Consider the following 17,748-nt stretch of genomic DNA (forward strand, 5'->3'; position numbering starts at 1 on the left):
CAAGTCTTCACACACCGTCTGACCCTCCGTCTTCGACCAGCTGCCTGGTCTCGGTTGTCTCAGCTTCATGCCTGGGCTCCTGAACTAGACGTGAAGAGACTCAAAGGCAGAGTCTCTGTCCCACCCTCCTACATCTGGACCTCCTGAGTCGTCCATTCTTCTCTGATGGCGTGGGGGTGGGGGTGGGGTGGGGGGAGCAGATTTCCTGACCGTCCACAGGGAGGGACCTGCGTGGCTCCAGCAGCCAGGCTTGGTGGAGCTTGGAGGGTGAGGCCTGGAGTGTGAAGTGCTATTCTTCCCGTCCACTGGCCAGCTGTCCTTTGGGGAAGCTCCTCTGACCATGTGCCCCTTTCCTCTGTGCAGCAGCCTCCAAATGGCATACACAGAGGCTGCAAAACTCTAATGCCGCAGTGACCAGCTGGAGAATGGGTGCCCTGGGGGTGGCCCTGGGAGTGTGGTTCTGGTGCTGCTAGACCTTTGGCTTTTTCGAGAGAAATCAGAAATCTGGATTTCATATGGACCTCAGCCAGTTCCTGCAAGTTGACAACGCTTACATGGTTTTCTTAAACTGCCGTGTGAGCCAAACTGAGCCTGTGTGTTGGTGGAGTTGGGCACCAGCTCTGGGGGGATCCTGCTGGGGAGGAGGCAGTGGGTCCAGGGGAGTGCCCATGAGGCTGTGTCCTGAGCACCTCCTTTCCTGAAGGGCAGTGCCACGCAGGGGTCGGAGGACTCAAAACCCACTCTGCACCAGTGGGTCAGGACGTGGCTCTCGGGCCTCAGGAAAACTCACTTTTGCGTTTCTGTATTAGCTGTCTGTATTAGCATCTGCACTTTCTAAATGAGCTGCCCGATGAAGTCACTTGAGCAAACTTCCTGTGAAGGGCGACCCACTCCTGTCCTTCCGCCGGTCCCCACAGACAGCCCCACACCTTACTGGCCGCCACCGTGTCCCTGCTGCTGCTCCTGGCAGCCACGAGACGCCCCTGGATGTGATCCGTAATGGGTTCACTAGTGTGTCACTGCCTTGTTGCTATGCATTGTTACCAGTTTCAGCTTCAAGGGCACAAGGTTAAATTGTCAGTGGAATTTTCACAGAGTTTAAGTGGGATTAAGATTGTTAGAAATATGTCCAAATGGTGGGAACATGCATTTAGTTTGAAGATGTTATTTTTGCCCACTAGAGGATTTGATCAGTTACGTATAAATTGAAGACTTGTCTGATTTTCAGAATGGGAGCGTGGGGCTCTTATTTTTGCAAACTGAACATGAAGGCGCTGGATGTAGCCAGTCAAACTGAGGCTGGATCAGCTGAGTCTGATCGGCCTGTGCCTGCAGCCCCAGCCCTTGGTGTCGCGGTCCCAGGACGCGTCTTTGACTACTGTGGCTTTGAGCTGGTCCATAAACATTGTAAAGGAAGAGGGGAAATTCTCCCACAAATTACAAAGGGATGAGTTACGATATCATTTCTCCCGGAACCATAAGATAAGGAGGCTCCCCTATGAAAATATGTGCCTGTGTAATTGAATGTTATTTACCTAGATCCCTTCTGTAATTCTTCAGCAATTTTTTTAGGAGGAAACCAATTCAGGAGTTTCTTCGGTGGCTGCATTCAGAATCAAGTGGTTCCGCTTTTGGGTTAAGAGAAAAAACAGTACTAGGCTGAGCTGCTATTATGGAAAGTTTGTAATTATTGGCACATAAGCTGGCTGAGGGCTTCAGCACGGAGCAGCCGGGTACTTTAGCTCCTGGAGCCAATTCAGAAATCTATGTTGTGTCCACAGCGGGTTGGGGGCACAGCCCAGAGCGCACGTGTCAGAGCGGGCGACGCACCTGTAGCACAGTGTTGGTGATGTGTACTTTGGGGTGCAGCGCGCCCGAAATCCTCTCATTATTGCCTCGAGGAGACAGATACTTCAAGCAGTCATCCATTTATCTGAGATTACCCGTTAAATTCGTTAAAAAACAACCGTGGCTTGTTCACTCAATTGGCTGGTGGGAAGGTGTCGTGTTCTTGAGTGACAGTGTGGCTTTGGTTAGTGAAGGGCTGTACCTTTTAGGGGAGACCTTTCCTGACTTCATGTATGACTAGCGTTGAGTGGCGTCTGCTGGGGTGTTACTGTTTCCCCAACTATGGTACCTGGTGTCATAAAGGCACATTTAGGGAGTTCTGAGATAAAACTCCATCCAGGGCGTTTCTGTTCTTGGGGAAGCACTGCACCCTAAACATTTTGGGCTCAAGCCAACAGCTCTCCTGACCGCGACTGCAGGTGGGTGTGCTCCGTCTAGATTGCTGGTGGGACACTATTTTAGGAAACCTGTGTCTTACAGAATGTCACTTTTATGCACAACCCAGGCAAAAGAGGAAGGAAAACTAATTTAGCCAGCCAACGATATGCTCTTAAATGGGGATTACGAAAAAATATTTACCAAAAAAAAAAAAAAGCTTTAAATATGGCTTTTCAGTTCATCATTATTTCATCAATCGTCGATATCAGTACTTAATAGCAACCTGATAATGTAGCCAGTAGGTGAAACAGCTATTAAAAAGTGTAAAAAAATGATTAATCAGGTGGTGGTGGGGAGGTAATGCTCTCCCATTATTTAATGGTAAGTACATATTTTTGAAAGTGTTTGTTTTTAATAATCGACTGTAATATTAGTTTGCAAAAATGTAATTGCTTCTTAATTTTGCAGCTTCGCTTCTCTGTGCTGGGTACAAAGGTAGTATATTTCTGTACTTATTGTTTGCAGCACTCCGTGTAAAAAATCACATTCATTTCAAGAAGCTGTTATGGTATTGATTCTGGTAAAGACTTCCATTAACTGACCAATCTAAATCTCATAAGTGATGTCAGGATAGTTATGCATTTGCTTGGTTCAAGTATTCGGCCATTATGTTGGAATGCAGGCGGTGTCTGAATATGGCTGTTAAATTATTTCTAAATACCGAACCAGATCAGCTTAACAGTTCTGCAGTTTGAGACTGACACAGAAATGACAATCTGCCACCTCTTTGTTTTTTAAATATTAACGTTGTATTGGGATAGTATTTTTGGAGTAAAAACCTGTGGCACGAGAGGATAAGTGACATAAACAAAGGCAGCTGGGCCTCATGAAATAATGGAACAATAAGGCCCTTGCAGCCGCTCTCATCGCTCCAGTATGTTAATTAGCATTCTGTTGTGGCCGCAACACTGAAAACATGTAATCTGTATTGGTGTACAGTACAGCTGTGAACACACATTCTTTTTTGTGAGTCCCTGGAGTTAGCCTTGCCACTGGCATATGCGTTTGGGCCAAAAGTCAAGCCATCACCACTAAAATAGCACACCATGGCAGCAAAATGTCATTTGTCTTTTCTTATTTTTTCTCCCCTCCGTGCCACATGCTGCCCAGTGATGTAATCCGGCATCAGTGCATCTGCTTCTCTGCTCTATTTTTGCAGGAGGGTGTGGGGGGGCTGGAGGCTGAGGTGCCAGCTAGCGGAGGGTTTCAAAGGCAAGTGGCCCCAAAAGGGTCAAATGAAAAATCGATTCTTTCTCTTTGGATTATTTGCCTAAAAAAATTTTTTTTAAATGTATAGATTCTTAAGTGTCATGGACCCACAACCTGGGGCTTGTTTCCCTATGGGGAGGGAGGGGCAGCTAATTTACAAGGAAAAAGGATCTCAGCAAACTTTACCCTTATTTACCATGTGTATTCTGAAGATGGGTCACAGCCCTTCATGCAGGTAATGCCCACCTGGGAGGGTTTGCTCTTCCCACCTTGGAGCTGAAGAAACTGAGGCTGAAGCATGGTCCTGCGATGGTCCAATTGGCAGGGCCATCTGACCTCTGTCTGTGGCTGGAGAGCGTGAAAACAGTGGGTGGTTTGAGGGACGGGGCTTAGCACCTGGGCAGGAGCAGTAACTGGGGCCTGTGGAGGCGGGACCCGTAGAGGCCCCTCCTGTGTCATCTCGCTGCTCACATGTGGCCAGTGGGAGCCGCCCCTGGTACTGCTGGGACATGGCCCGGGTCCTTCCCGATGCCAGCTTTGCAGACAGGCGGAGAAGGCGGTTTCAGCCTTGTTGTCCTAGGAGCTGACTAAGTGGCCAAAACCTGCTTGGATTTCTACCTGATAGAGTTTGGCTTGAAGAGTGAGAATGGTTCCACTTGGATTGTCTCTGTTCTCAAAATCATTCAGCTGTGTGTGTGTGTCTTTCCCAGTAGAGGACACTTACACACACACACACACGCGTGCACACACACGGTCTCTCACACACACTCAAACACACACACTCACACATGTACTCCTGTCCATACAGTACATATCTCTTTGCAAAATAATTTTTCAATCAAAATTGTCATTTTCTAGCATTTTAAATGTACTATAAATTCAGATAGGGACAATCCAGTTGTTAAAACTTTTCTTACATTTCAGCTTAATTCTATTCATCCCCCCACCATCTGCTCTGATTATTCCAAAAGAGATTTTTGAAAAGCAAAAATAATAATAATAAAAAGTAGCCCCTCCTGCCCTAAAGTAATGTTTGGTGTCTCGTCTCTTTCTGAAACGTGAGCATGAACCCTTAGCTCCAGATGTTTCCTTTAATCTTTCTCAAACCTGACTGAACATTACACCGCACCCCACAAAGGAAACGTGGCATCTGGGTCACCGTGCTGATCCAGTTTGGTTCTGTTTCTGGACTATGGAGCAATCAGATTGTCTCGTGCCTGGTGACACGAATGAGTGTGCACCTGGGAGCACACAAGGTTAAAGGTTAATAGCACTTGCTTTTTTTACAAATTCCAGCAGAGCAGAACTCTCCCATTTGCCTGCCAGGGACTCTGAGACCCAGGCCCAGCCCCACGGCCTTCCCGGAGGGCTCCGTGGGTGTCTTTCCCTGGACTGGGCTGGGTGAAGTAGGGCAGGGCTGACACTAAGATTTTAGGTCTGTTGTTTCTCATTTCCTAGAAATTCACCCCCACCCCCCCTTGGTTAATGGCTCTTTAAATATTGAAATGCCTGGAAAAAACAAAACAAAATAAAATAAAATGCAGGCTGCTGAAGAGATAAGAACAACAACAAAAATGTTGGTATCTTTTAGAATTTGTCTTCCTAGTGGTAAAAGTATATAATTAATAGGAGAATTTTCCTCCAGATGTGGCTATACTATAATAGAGCCTTATAAATGCTACAGAAAGAAAAATTGCTTGGAACGAAGGCGCCCTCAATGAGAGCACACCTGGGTATGACGAAGATCGCATTTAAGGGACCGCTGTGCCATCACAACGCAGAGAAAGACCAAGGCTCGGGAGCAGCTGGAGAGAAAGCCGGGCAAATCTGCATGCAAATAGCAGCACATTGTTAACTTAATCAGATGCCGCGGAAAAGATGTGCCAGAACCCGGGGAGGATGCGCACACGCGGAGGGAGCGGGCCTGAGTGCGTGGGCGCCTGCGCCCTGCGAACCCCTGGGCCCAGGGCAGGGCGCAGCCAGGCCCCGCCCCCCACCCGCCTGCGGTCATTGATCACAAAATGTGTGATTCGCTCTTGGAAAAGAGAAATGAGGGAGTATATATCAATTGAAAGGAAGCTTTTTTTTTTTTTTTTTTATGGTGATAAAGGTGTGGGTATTATTTCGGCTGACTCCATAACTCCAATTAAATAATATTTCTGCTTAAATATCTGGGTGCATGAAGATAAATACTGCCCCAGAGTGTATAAAGAAAGAGATTTTTTTCATTAACAAAAAAAGAGTCGCTCGCTATAGATTGAAGTGCTGCGTATAAATTGTACCTTAAGAAGTGGAAGACACCTGTTATTTATATTTTACATTAATATTAATGGAAATATGTATTTTAAATCTCCATCTTTTCCTCGAGCACCATAAAAAATTAAAAGTAATACTATTTAATCACCCACAGCTTAATAGTGCCTTAGTTGTTTACTGCCATCGTACTAATTGCTCTGTACTAATGTGTTTTTCTGTGATATCCAGTAGTGCTAAGAGAACAGAGATGCATAACCAATTAAATATAGCGTTTTCATGTTAAAAATATACGTGGCGAGGCTCGAAAAGGAACAAGCCACCCGTACGCGAGGCGCGTTGGCACCGTCTCGATGCCCAGCAGAAGGTGCCCGCATGGCCTCTTTTGCGCAAAGACAAAGGGGGTAATTTTTTTGGCAAGAAAACAAACCCAAGGAAAACACAACAAACTGAGTGTTTCCTTTTTTCCCCCCTCCTGCAACTCTTGGGCTGTTTCTGTGCGCTCGCCTCCAGCGAAGGGGAGATGGATCTCAGAGGGAGTAGGGGGTCGGCCCCGGTCGTGTTGTCCGCGGTACCAGCAGAGCAGCAGGCGGCGCGGCCCCGGATGGGGACGGTGGGCAGTGCGACCTCATAATTACCCAGGGCGGGGAGCAACAAAGGAATGCAGGACGCAGCGCGCCTAGGCCCGGGGCCTTGGATGGCCACATCGCTGTTGGTGGACAGCAGCCGGCCGCCCAGCAGCCCGCCGCCTGCGTTCGTTGGCTGCACGCCCGGTGTGGCTGCGGGCCGCCGGCCGCCAAGCTGCCCCCGCCAGCCAGCCGGCCTGGCCCGCCGCGCGGCCGCATTTCACCTTGCGGAGGAGAGATAATGAGATCAATTAGAGGCGCCGTCACCGCGCGAGACAGCTGCTGGCGCATAGTCATCAGCGCGGGGCGGGGCGCGGGGCACCCAGCGCGCAGCGGGACCCGGGCTCTGGGGCTCCAGCCCAGCGGGGGCCTGCGCCCACCGTGCATCCTTTGCCGGGGAGCTCATCCTTTAGGGACACTGTCAGCCCAGGCTGGGGAGGGTCCTTGCACCTGCGCGCTTGTGCACCTCGGTAGTGGGTGCCCACGTGGGAGTGCTGGAGTGAGTGTGCCCTGAATGTGTAGCTGAGGGGACGGGCTCAGTGCGTTGCGTGACGCCGGCACCCCTCCAGTCTCCGGAAATGGCAAGAATCCTGGCTGGTTTTTGTTTTGGCTCCTCTTTCAGAACTGGTGCGTGCGGTCTTTGGTGCCCCACTGGCTCCTGTGGCTGCATCTGGGCCAGAAGGAAAGACCCTGCAGTCTAACTGCACCTCTGCCTCCAACCTTGATGTGCCCTTGAAGGACGCATTTGACCTTGCTGTGACTTGATCTCCTTGAGAGCACCTGAGAACGCCTGTCCTGCCTTCCCTGTGCTGGGGTGGGTGGGCCACAGGTGGGGGCTTCTGAAAAAGGACGGAGCAGTGCTGTTCCCACCCTGACACCCCTCCCGGTGTCCTGTGACTTCTGACACTCCCCATGACACCGGACGCTGAGCTGGGACAGTTTGGCTCCTCTGAGGTGGCGGGAAGCTCCTGGCCACGCTTGGAGCTCCTCTCTAGATCCAGTTCCGTCCCCGAGGGCTGTGCCCTCTCCACCCTACATCACCCGCCTCGGTCCCTTCTGTTCTCAGTGAGCAGCAAACGAAGTGACGGGGAGGCAGGGACAGCTGAGAGGAGCATGCACAGACCAGCTTTCTTATGGAAGAAAAGAAGGACATCTCTGGTGCCTGGGCAATGGGTCTGAATGGCTGGTCCCAATTTGGGACCTCCCAGCGGCAGAGTTACTGTTCAGGTGTTTGCTCCAATCTCCCGGCCTTCTGTGGGTCTGCATGTGCCAGAGGGATGTGGGTTTGGCCTTGTCTCACGGATCCCAGGAGAGCGGGGCACGTCTCCGGACTTCTGAGTCCTGGGAGTGAGGGGCGTGGGGAGGAGGCAGTGACTCCAGCCCCCTCAAATGTCTGGCTTGTAGGGAGAACCTGTTGGAAATGATGTATGTACACCTGTAAATGTGATTTGAGATAGTAAGGCTGTTGCTTTCATTTTTCTTGCCCAAACATGAGCTATTTTGAAGTTTGTGTATGCTCTTGACTGGGGCTTACACAACACTATCGTGGAAAGATAGGAATGAAATGTCCCCCCTTCTCCTTTGTCTAGCTGGCCACGAGTCTACCCAGTAAGTGTCCCCTGTGCAGGGAGCCAGGTCTAGAGGAAAAGCCAGCTTGAGCTGTGCTGGGTGGTGTCATTACAGTGATGGGGGGACTTGATTCCCTGCGAGACAGCGATGCCCTGAGTCTGACAAAAGGGATTCCTGCCTTGCGTCTCCTCCCTGGAACCCTCTCCAGCCTGAGTGGGTCGAGGGGATACTTTAACTAGGTGAATTGTTAAGGACTTTCTGTTGAGTTGATGCTTCTTGAAATGAAATGGGAGGAGGATGGAGCAGGGTTGACCTTGCCAGGGGGTCTAAGATCTGGAAAGAGTGAAGCGTGGTTTTGGGGTGAGGGCTGGAAGATGGGGGGAAGGGTGGGGGCTGGGCGGGGTGAAGGAAGGGACGGATGCTCTCGGGTGGCCGTAGTGATGGCAGTGGCTTCAGCAGACACTGCAGGGGGCAGGGGGCATGAAATGAGACCCAATCCCACCTTACCAGCCAGCGTGCGGGCCTGATGTTAACTCAGTAACAGCTCTCTGCTCCATGCTGGGCTCTGGGCTAAGCACCCCTCGCGTCTGCCTGATTCCATCCTCACGGCAGCCCTGAGGAAGGACTTTGGAGGTGACCCGGAGGGTCCCTGAGCTGGTTGGTGGTGGAGTGGGGCCTTCAGACTGTGTCCCGACACCACAAAGGATGTGCCACTCCTGTGCCTCCTGCATCGAGCACCCTCAGAGTGGCTGTGCGAAGACCCCAGCAGTGGAAGTAAACACAAAACGTGGCCCCAGGTGTGAGGGCATTCTTTGGGGAGGCCTTTCCCGAAAGCACACTTTTCTTGCCGGCAGTCAGCCTTCTGTCTTGTCTTTATGTGGCCCAATTAGGCACTTGCACCCCTAATTAGCCGGCCAGAGGCACTCCTTGTTGCCTGCATAAAAATTCACACGTGGGCTTGAATGTTGGCAGGAAACATCACATCAGAGGTGCCGAGTAAGCTGGAGGTGGGCCCGTCCTGTGAAGTGTGGCCTGGACAGCATTACTGCCCCAGCCAAGCCTGGCCACCCCCGAGGAACCCACTGCCTGGGTCCAGGAAGCTTGGAGGCCAAGTGAGTCTGAGTTATGAGTGGCCCAAAAGAGGTGAGATCGCAGAGCCCTAATTACTAATGTCTTCAGCACTCTGGAATTCAGAAGTGACTCAGCTGATGTGTGTCAGACTGCAGACGAGCCCGGCCATGCCCTCAGACCGGGGTGCCGTGCCCTAGGTTGTCTCACCTTAGGGCACTGAGCCTCACTGGGCCTGGTGTCCCTTGGAGGTGCTGCTTGCTGAGGGTGGGTGTGAGCCATTTTCTAGAAAGTTCCTGCCTGGCTGCTTGTCAGCAGGGACCACCGTGTACCCACCCAGGTGCTCAGTACGTGTTTCTGTGCACCCAGCATGCATCACGCCTCCAAAGCGAGCCCACTTCTCCTGATGAGACCAGGGCTGCTTTGCACCATCGGCTGAGTGCCAGGCACCGTGCTCGGGGCTGGGTGCCAGGCGAGGGCCTGTTTCAGTTCTGGGCAGGGGAAGGGCTGCGGGAAAGAGGCTGCACAGCCAGCAGGTACAGAGCAGGGGCAAGGAGGGCAGTGTGATGACGCGCGGGCTGGTGGGGGGACACCTGATATAGAGGGACTAGTCTTGGGAGGCCTCCCTGAGGACGTGACCTTCGCTCTGAGATTGCAGCCAGGTGTCCACACAGAGGGAGTCTGCAGGGGCACAGGTCCCTGGGTGGGAACAGGCCCCGGGGACAGGGAGATGAGGCCACGTGGCCCCAGGTCACACAGGCTCTGCAGGACAGGGCGATGGAAGCCCGGAGAGTTAGGGCCTGGGGGTGCCGTGACGTGACAGTAGAGAGTCTGCTGTGTGGATGACAGGGAAGTGGGTGGGAGGATGGCGGTAAGGGACCCGGAGGGGGATACGAATGTTCCAGGTCTCGGGGGAGGTGGAGCCGGCCTGGCGGATGGATACCGGCCCTGGTGGTCTAGCTCTTGGCCCCTCCGCCCACGGCCAAATATCTTTAATGTATCAAAGCCTTGCTTACTAAATTCCTATGAAGTTTACTACTGGGGAAAGCGGCAGATATTTCTTATTTAAATTCTTTTGTTGGAAGAGAGCAAGCCCAGAGAGGGGAACGCTTTCCATTCCTTGGTTTAAATCTCATCAAAATGGCTATGTGAGACGGGTGTTTTCAGGATTTCTTCCCATCGGGCTGAGGTGTCACTCCCTTCCCACTGGTTGCCATCTGCTCCTGCCGCCCCGCCCACCAAGAGCCAGCTCGGTGCTCACGTCCCATTTCCCAGGTCAGGACTAGTGACCGGGTAGTAAAAGAGAGTCGTCCAATCTGAATGAAGCGCACACGTCAGCTTTGTGGACAGGACACCAGGTGACTCCTTGAGCATCGCGTGTGCGAAGCTCCCCTTTGATGGTTTGGCATGCTTTCGGTGATGCAGTGGTCCAGGGTTCGCCATTCATTTCCTCCAAGACATTTGGGTGGAAAATCTACAAAACAATAATGGATCAATACATTTAAATTAGAACTTTCAAAAATTCAATAATTGTATTTACCAATTAATAAAGCACTGTAAGGAAAATGTCCTCACTTCTTTATTTAAGGACACAGTTAATTTTTTCATTGATTAAGCATTCTTTTGGTGGCTGGGGTGCGGGCAGGAGACTCTTCCCTGAAGCTCCCTGTGTGGAAGCTGAGGTGTTTGCGTTTCTGGTCCCACAAATCAGTGCAGACGCCTGGCTCAGCGGGATCAGGAGGGAGGAAGGGAGTGCGGTCTGCTTTGGCAGGAGCGCAGGGGGTGGCCTGTGTGATGCCACATCGTGGTTTTGGTGGGGATGCAGGTAATGACAGGTGGCCCGTCCCTGCGGTGGCTCTGACTTCAGAGCATATGGGCGCTCACTGCGTTAGGGAAATTTGGGGTAGGAAGTCCTCACTTATCAGACATACACGAGGGAGCCGTTCCTCTTTGTTCAGAATTCCCATGGAAATGCGCAGCATGGCCAGTGTATGCTTGTGCATCTGGAATAAACTGTAGGGATGTTGCCCCTCTGAAAACAATGAGTGTGACTCAAGTTCTCAGCATTGTCCCTCCTGCATCAGGCGAGGTAGACCTGCCCCTTTGGGCGATGAACAACAGTTGAGGGGACGCCGTGGAGGTGAGGCAGCTCACCCCTTAGCCACGTGCCCCCTGCAGCCAGTGCCCACTGCTACTCACTCATACTTGTTTTATTCCCCTCCCCTTCTTCCTTTCCCAAATGTTGATTGAGCGTTGGTTCACTGTACGTGGGCTGGGGGCATGGCACTGAGCAGGGACAAGTCCCGGGACCCCTGCAGGACAGGGGCGGGTGCCCATTGCTGCTGCTGCTGCATGATCTTGGCCAGCCCCGCACTGGGTGTGTGGCGTATTTGGTCACAGATGTGGACCCCGGTACTGGGGAGCGGAGGTGTGCTGGGGACCACGACATCTGAGTGGAACGTGAAGGGCAGAGGCGCGTCCACATACAGTGCTCTGAAGGCTGGGAGGGGAGGGGCCAAGGATGCTGGCATGGAGACGGTGTTTGCACACGGCGTGCGCCCAGCTGGAGGCTGGAGAAGGGGAGCAGGCCTTGCAGGGGCTGGCACAGCCAGGTCGGAAAGGGCGGGAAGGGGACAGAGAGCTGGTGGAGTTTGGTGACGGCACTGGGAGGCGATGACCTCGTGGGGGCCTAGTGGTTGTACTGACTGGAGGGGCAGCCTGCCTGGGGTGTCACCTGCCCTGGGTAGCCCTGCCAGGTGCAGGGAGGGGACAGTCTCCTGGTGGGTGCCCTAATGGGCAATTTCCCTGTGGGCGGAGGGGCCAAGAGCTAGACCACCAGGGCCGGTATCCATCCGCCAGGCCGGCTCCATCTCCCCGGAGACCTGGAACATTCGTATCCCCCTGCGGGTCCCTTACCGCCATCCTCCCACCCACTTCCCTGTCATCCACACAGCAGACTCTCTACTGTCACGTCACGGCACCCCCAGGCCCTAACTCTCTGGGCTTCCATCGCCCTGTCCTGCAGAGCCCGGTGAGCTGGGGCCACGTGGCCTCATTTCCCTGTCCCCCGGGCTCTGCTCCTCCAACATGCCAGGCCTGTTCCCATCTTGGGTAACCTGCTGTGACCCTGTGACGATGCTGGGTTCCTCCTCTGGTGCTTCTGGGCTGGGCTGTCACCACCATCAGCTGTCTGCAACTCCTGGTCACAGGGTGGTGGCTCCTTGTTACCTGTGAGGTCGCGTCCTGCTGTCTGAACGAGGCGCTCACTGCACCAGTGGGCGCTGCGCCTCCGCGGCCTTCTCACAGACCTGCCTGGCAGGGTGAAAGCGCACCGCACAGCCCCGCCAGCCCCGGGCTGGGTCTCTGCCTTCTACCGCGATTCCACCCGCTCGTCCCAACTCTTCCTTCACTCAGTCATTCGGGCCCACACGCCTCCCCTCCACCATGAATCCCCAGTCGTCTGAACTCGCTGCCTAGGGCACCTCTTGGGTTGTCACCTTCTGTCTCCAACTATCTGTCCCCAGCTGGTGTAGACGTGGGCCCTGTGAGCATTGCGTGCTCAGTGGGTCCTCAGCGGCGATGCCCCCATAGACAGCAGTCCCCAGGCCACCCAGCTGGCACGTGGTTTCCAGAGATCAAGAGGAATTGTCCCCGTCCCACTCCTCATTTATTTAGACGTTGATGAAATGTGGCCCAGGGCGTTGTTGTCAGCTGGCGTTGCACCGGAGGCCCCACCACCTGGTCCCATCCCACCTTCCCAGCTTATCTCGTGTGACGTTCTCCCACCCCCGCCCTTTCCCTCTTCACTGTCACCTCTGTTCTGTGTCACTGAGCGCCTCGCCGTTCTCCAGATACGCCACACCCCTGAATTCGCTGCACCTCTGCACATGCTGTTTCCTTGTCCCGAAAGCCAGCCACATACTTCTGCCGCCACCCCCAGAAAAGTCCTGTTCATCCTCCAGGACCCAGCTGGAAAGACGTCACCTCACTACGGAGGGAGCCGTTTCTCCCTGCCCTGGGCGGAGTTCAGCCCTCCCTCACTGAGCTTTCGGATCTGTTATCTGTGACCATGCCACAGTCTGTGCAAACTTCTGCCCCTCCTGACACATAGAAGATCTTTAGTCTATGTGTGTCCACACCCAGAGCCGTGCCCTGGCACACTGCCAGGGCGCCAGGTATTAGGTATTTCTTTGTAGGCTCAGGGGCAGTTTTTGGTGGATGAAAATTGTCCTGCACCTATTATCTCACTGGATACTTCTGTGTCAGCGGGACGGCAACAGGGCTTGTCTGCGGGTTTGTGGCGTGGACAGCAGGAGACTGCTTCCCAGAGTTATCCAAAGTCACACACTAGCAGCAGTTTTTAAGATAGCGTGTCGACATCTGTGTGTTAAGATTCTGATAAAACGATGCTAGAGGAAGCAGTGTGGAAGCCAGTGGCCTGTTTGATGTGTGATTGAAACATCAGTGGTGACACAGAGAAGGGGTGTCAGTCAGAGGGGCACCGTGTTTTTGTGTCACCCTCCTGCCTCACTTGCAGGCTGCAGGGCCCTGTGGTCAGAACCTGCTGAGGCAAAGGGCAGCTTGAGTCACCTGGAAGGTGGGAGAAGGCAGGTGCCCAGCTGTGAGCTGCGGGGAGGGGCTGTCAGTGGCCAAAGCCTGGCTTAGACTGGTGCTCTGCAGAGTCGAGGCTGAGGTTCTGCAGTTGTGGGGAGCTGGGCCCAGAGGACCCCGTTTCTCAAGGCTGGCATAGAGTGGTGCTCAGGAGACGGCTGGTCGCTGCCCTCCCGTGGCTGGTGGCAGAGAGGGACCCACTGCTTCTTTCCAAACCATTTGTTGCCACTTACCACAGGCTTGGTTTACATCTGCTGCTGAGAGCAGAGTGGTCCCAATTTGAAGCCGTGGAGGCTGTTTTTCACCCACACTGACATAAGCCATGACTCTTGAAGCTGATGACACACTCCAGATAAGGTCAGATGCTTACAGAAAGGGACATTTGTTGCTTCTGTTGCTTAATGCCTGCTTGCAAAGAAGCTACAGACACTAATAGCTGGTGGGACATGCCATGCTTGTCCCCAGGGACCTGGCTGGAGGGCCTAACCCTCTCCACCTCACGCCCAGAGGGACAGCCCTCATCCACCTCCTGGGACACTGGGCCAGAGGCCCCGCAAAGCCAGGAGAGAAGGGGCCATGTGCGGAGGTGCTTCCGTCTCTCCCCTTCCCCCAGCCCTGTGGCTCTCGCCTTTGGAGGCCCCACTTTGCAAGAGTGCTGATTTGGCTAGGAGGTAGAGAGAAAGGGAGCAGAGAAGTCAGCACAGGGAAGCGGTGTGTTTTCTGGGGGAGGCAGAGTACACAGGGGCCTCTTGTTCAACCCTAGTTAGTCACAGGAGCCAACCCCCCGGCTGGGGACCTGAGTGGGGGTGCAGGCATGGCTCCTTCCAGCCTGGGGTACCAGGGCTGTCTTGCGACTCTGCTGAGTCTTGTTAGAGCTCCCTAAAATTGAGGCTGCAGAGCGGGGCCGGAGGGGGTCCTAGGAGCTCCCACCGGAAGCCCTGGTGGGCAGTCCCGGGTCCTCAGGCCATGTCACGGTCACCCTGTAGTGCTTCTTGTCCAAGCCCACAGCGTCTGGTGTCCAGTCATGGCCTCCAGCAGTGGCCTCTCCCAGCTGTGGGTCCTGCATCCACGGAGCCGTGTGAGGGGAGGGGCACAGCCCCTGACACTCAGGGACTCCTCAGAAATCACCTCTTCCCTCAGCCAGGGGGTGTAGCTGTGCCAGCCTCTTCCCTTTCCGAGGGGTCCAGTGGCGGGAGGCTGAGCTCTGCAGGGGCACCCCTGCATGTGAGGGCGCAGGAGCGGAGGGCGCGGCACCTGGAGACCAGTTTCTTAGAAAGAATGATGGCTCTGCAGGGCTGCTCAGGGCTGGGGGGCCGTGGAAGTTTTCTTGTTCTTTTTACTGGTTAGTCCATAGCAGCCCCTGGGAAGACAGGTTCCTTCATGAGATGTCAGGTGCATGCCCTGGGCCTCTGCTGCCCACGTTCCAGGATCAGAATCTTGTGATGGACCCTTCCAGACAGGTTAGGACAGCTGGCCATTGGACAGTGATACGACTGTGGGGTCCATTTCCTGGAAGTCTCCCCTTTGAAGCAGGTGTGGCTCCTTCCAGAGGGCTGAGGGCTTAATGGGGTGGTCCTGTGGGGGCGGAGCGCGTCTCCCCCATTCCCCAGGATGCACCAGGCCCTCCCACCGAGAGCTGATCCCTGGAGACTGCCAGTGGGCGCTGTGCTTCCCTCCTGGCTCTGAGGGACCGCCCAGCGGGCATCCACTGGCCACGCGCTCCGCGCATGTCTTTGTGGAGTCCCGGCCTGGTTTTGTGCCTCCAGTGGTTGGCAGTAGTCCCTGCGCGGAACCTTCGGGAAGGACTTCCTTGCAGGGTGGTCGCAGGGCCGGCGCTGGAGCTGGGAATGTTGGGTGGGGGTCCTCCTCCACCCCAACTCGGGGCACAAGATCGTTATAAAGAGAATATCTTTTTGCCTACGATGCACGTTTCCCACTGGTGGATTGTTTTTGCCTCACCTGTACTCCCCAGCTCGGAAATCTCTTACCTGTCCAGTACAGAGGGGATGGTAATAGATGGCAGTGCTTTGCCCCTGGGACTGTGTTATGGTGAAATGCATCAGGAGTGGCCGTCTGCCTTTCTCACCCACCAAGGGGGCTTCCAGACCGGGCTGAGCTGGCCCAGGCTGGACGCACCGGCGGTGCTGGCTGCGTAAATGTCCTGTGGGTGAGAGATGGTGTGGGGAATCCCGATCCTGGAGGACTGTCTCCCTGCCGCCGTCCACTTCTGCCCTGCCCACGTGGTCTGGGTGACACACGGGTAACAGCTGCTGTGGCCCCTCTGGCGCTGTCTTCTAGAAAGACCACTTGGCTGCCCAGTGCACTGTTGTGATGTTTTCAAGTTGAGCTGTGGAGGTCTCTGGAAAAAGATGTTTCCAGCAGAATCAGAGCAGAAGCAAAGCTGGCCAGGCCCGTGTTTTCCCGGAGATTTCTCCAGTGCTGTGCTGGTCCCAGTTCCCCTGTGTACACTCCCCAGACACCCAGCTCATGACCTCAGGGATGGCAAGAGCTACCTCAGGGCGACACCTGCCCTGTAGGGACAGTGTGCTGGGTGGGCTCCCTGGGGCCAGCTGGGCAGGCTCGAGGCTGTGTGCAGTGGGGGGACGAGCAGGACAGCCTGCTAATTGGTCTTTTTCTCTGCTTTAGTCTTTAGCGCAGTGGTCCTTAAAAGAATGACAAACGCCAGGGACTCCTCTCCCTTTTAATAAGCGTTCACACTGGGAACGGTTTGGAGAGAAGAAAGGCAGCCTGAGTCGGAAGAGCATGGGCGCTAAATGACACTCCTGAAGAGCCTCCGCGTGTGGTGTAAAGACCGGGGGGTTTTTAAAGCGAGGACATTGGAGTTTAACTCGCCGAAAGGACAGGCCGGAGGGGCTAAGCTGAGGACCTGTGTGTGTCGAAGCTGCCCCCCAGCCCTGCCCTGGGGCCCCCTCGTTGTTCCCCGCAGCCAGGCTCCTGGGGAGAGAGGCCGCAGTCAATTCTGTGCCGTGAGCTGGAGGTTCGCCTTCCTGTGGTCTGGGGGCTTTCACGCTTCATGTTTTCCTGGCCCTTAAAACACCACGCGAAGCCAGTGGTGCCCGCAGGCCGGGCACGGGCGGGCGGCAGGCAGATGTGTGCGTCTGCTGGAGGGTTCCAATGCAGGTAAAGGGCCGCTGACGCTCTCTGCCCCCCACCCCCATGCTGACACTTAGCCCCCCCCTTAGCACATGGAGTTCTGGGCCCCATCCCCACGTCAGAAGAAACAGAAATCCCGACTCGTGCGTCCTCTCGACACAGCGGTCCAAAGCTCGGCTCACGTGGCCTTGGGGGGGCCGCAGTGCTGATACTTACCAGGGACCTGGTCGTCAGAAGCACGTGCTGGGCCTTGGTCCCCCTCACCTTCAGCCAGAAACGGGGTTCCCAGCCGTGTCCACTGGATGCACCTGCACAGGTCCTGTGAGTGGGCTTGGGGTCCCTCCCCCACACGCCTCTGCCATTTTCCCCAAGGAGTTCCTAACCCTTGGCCCTGGGCTGTCTCGCCCGTCTCTGCTCCCAGGCACAGAGGAGGCCCCCACATCTCTTCCAGGTGCCTGGACTTGGACAGGACTACATTTGGGGTGCAGCTTGTTTCAGTATTTAATTGTAAAGAATGATAGTACCCAGTTCAGACCAGATCTGAGAAAGATCAAGAGAAAGAGAAAAAAGGTAAAGGAACTCGACTCGGAAGAAAAAGAAACATCTAGTCCACATAGAAGCTGCGTCTTCTGGAAACTTTTCCCTTGCCGCTGTCCCTTCGTGAGCTGTCTTAGACTGGGATTCTCTCAAATGTTGGCACTGTAACCTTAAACCTTGTAACTGTGCCCCAGGACAAATCAGTATTCATTTAGCTGATGTGGCATATCTTATAAATCCTGTGTTCGTCTGGCCTCTCCTTGGTTAAAGATGTCCCAAAAAAGCGTCCCCGGGAGAGCCGAGCGGCGTGTGGCTCCAGCCTGATGTTCTGCAGCCCTGGTGCTGCAGCCACGCCCCCATGCTTGGGAATTCCAGTTTCCCCCTGGGGACACCCAGGGCCCCATTGGGTGTCAACACAATCAGAATTTGCCAGGAAACCAGGAGGAAACCACGAATCCATGGGGGCAAGGAGGTG

The 17,748-nt window shown here is 54.4% G+C and overlaps 1 protein-coding gene across 6 annotated transcripts in view; it reads left to right on the forward strand.

Moving 5' to 3' along the window:
* The window catches only part of ZNF536 (zinc finger protein 536), a 383,307-nt gene that overhangs the window by 119,545 nt on the left and 246,014 nt on the right, over nt 1–17,748 (forward strand). The window contains exon 3 of one of the 6 annotated variants that reach the window (XM_074314979.2): nt 8,916–9,086. The exons of the other annotated variants lie outside the window; for them this stretch is intronic. The gene's annotated coding sequence lies outside the window, so the exon portion shown is untranslated. The remainder of the gene's footprint in view (nt 1–8,915; nt 9,087–17,748) is intronic. 6 annotated transcript variants of the gene reach the window in all.

The sequence above is a fragment of the Rhinolophus sinicus genome, chromosome 8 (genome assembly GCF_057876585.1).
Source record: "Rhinolophus sinicus isolate RSI-liver-muscle chromosome 8, RSI-T2T, whole genome shotgun sequence".
Taxonomy (NCBI): Eukaryota; Metazoa; Chordata; class Mammalia; order Chiroptera; family Rhinolophidae; genus Rhinolophus; species Rhinolophus sinicus.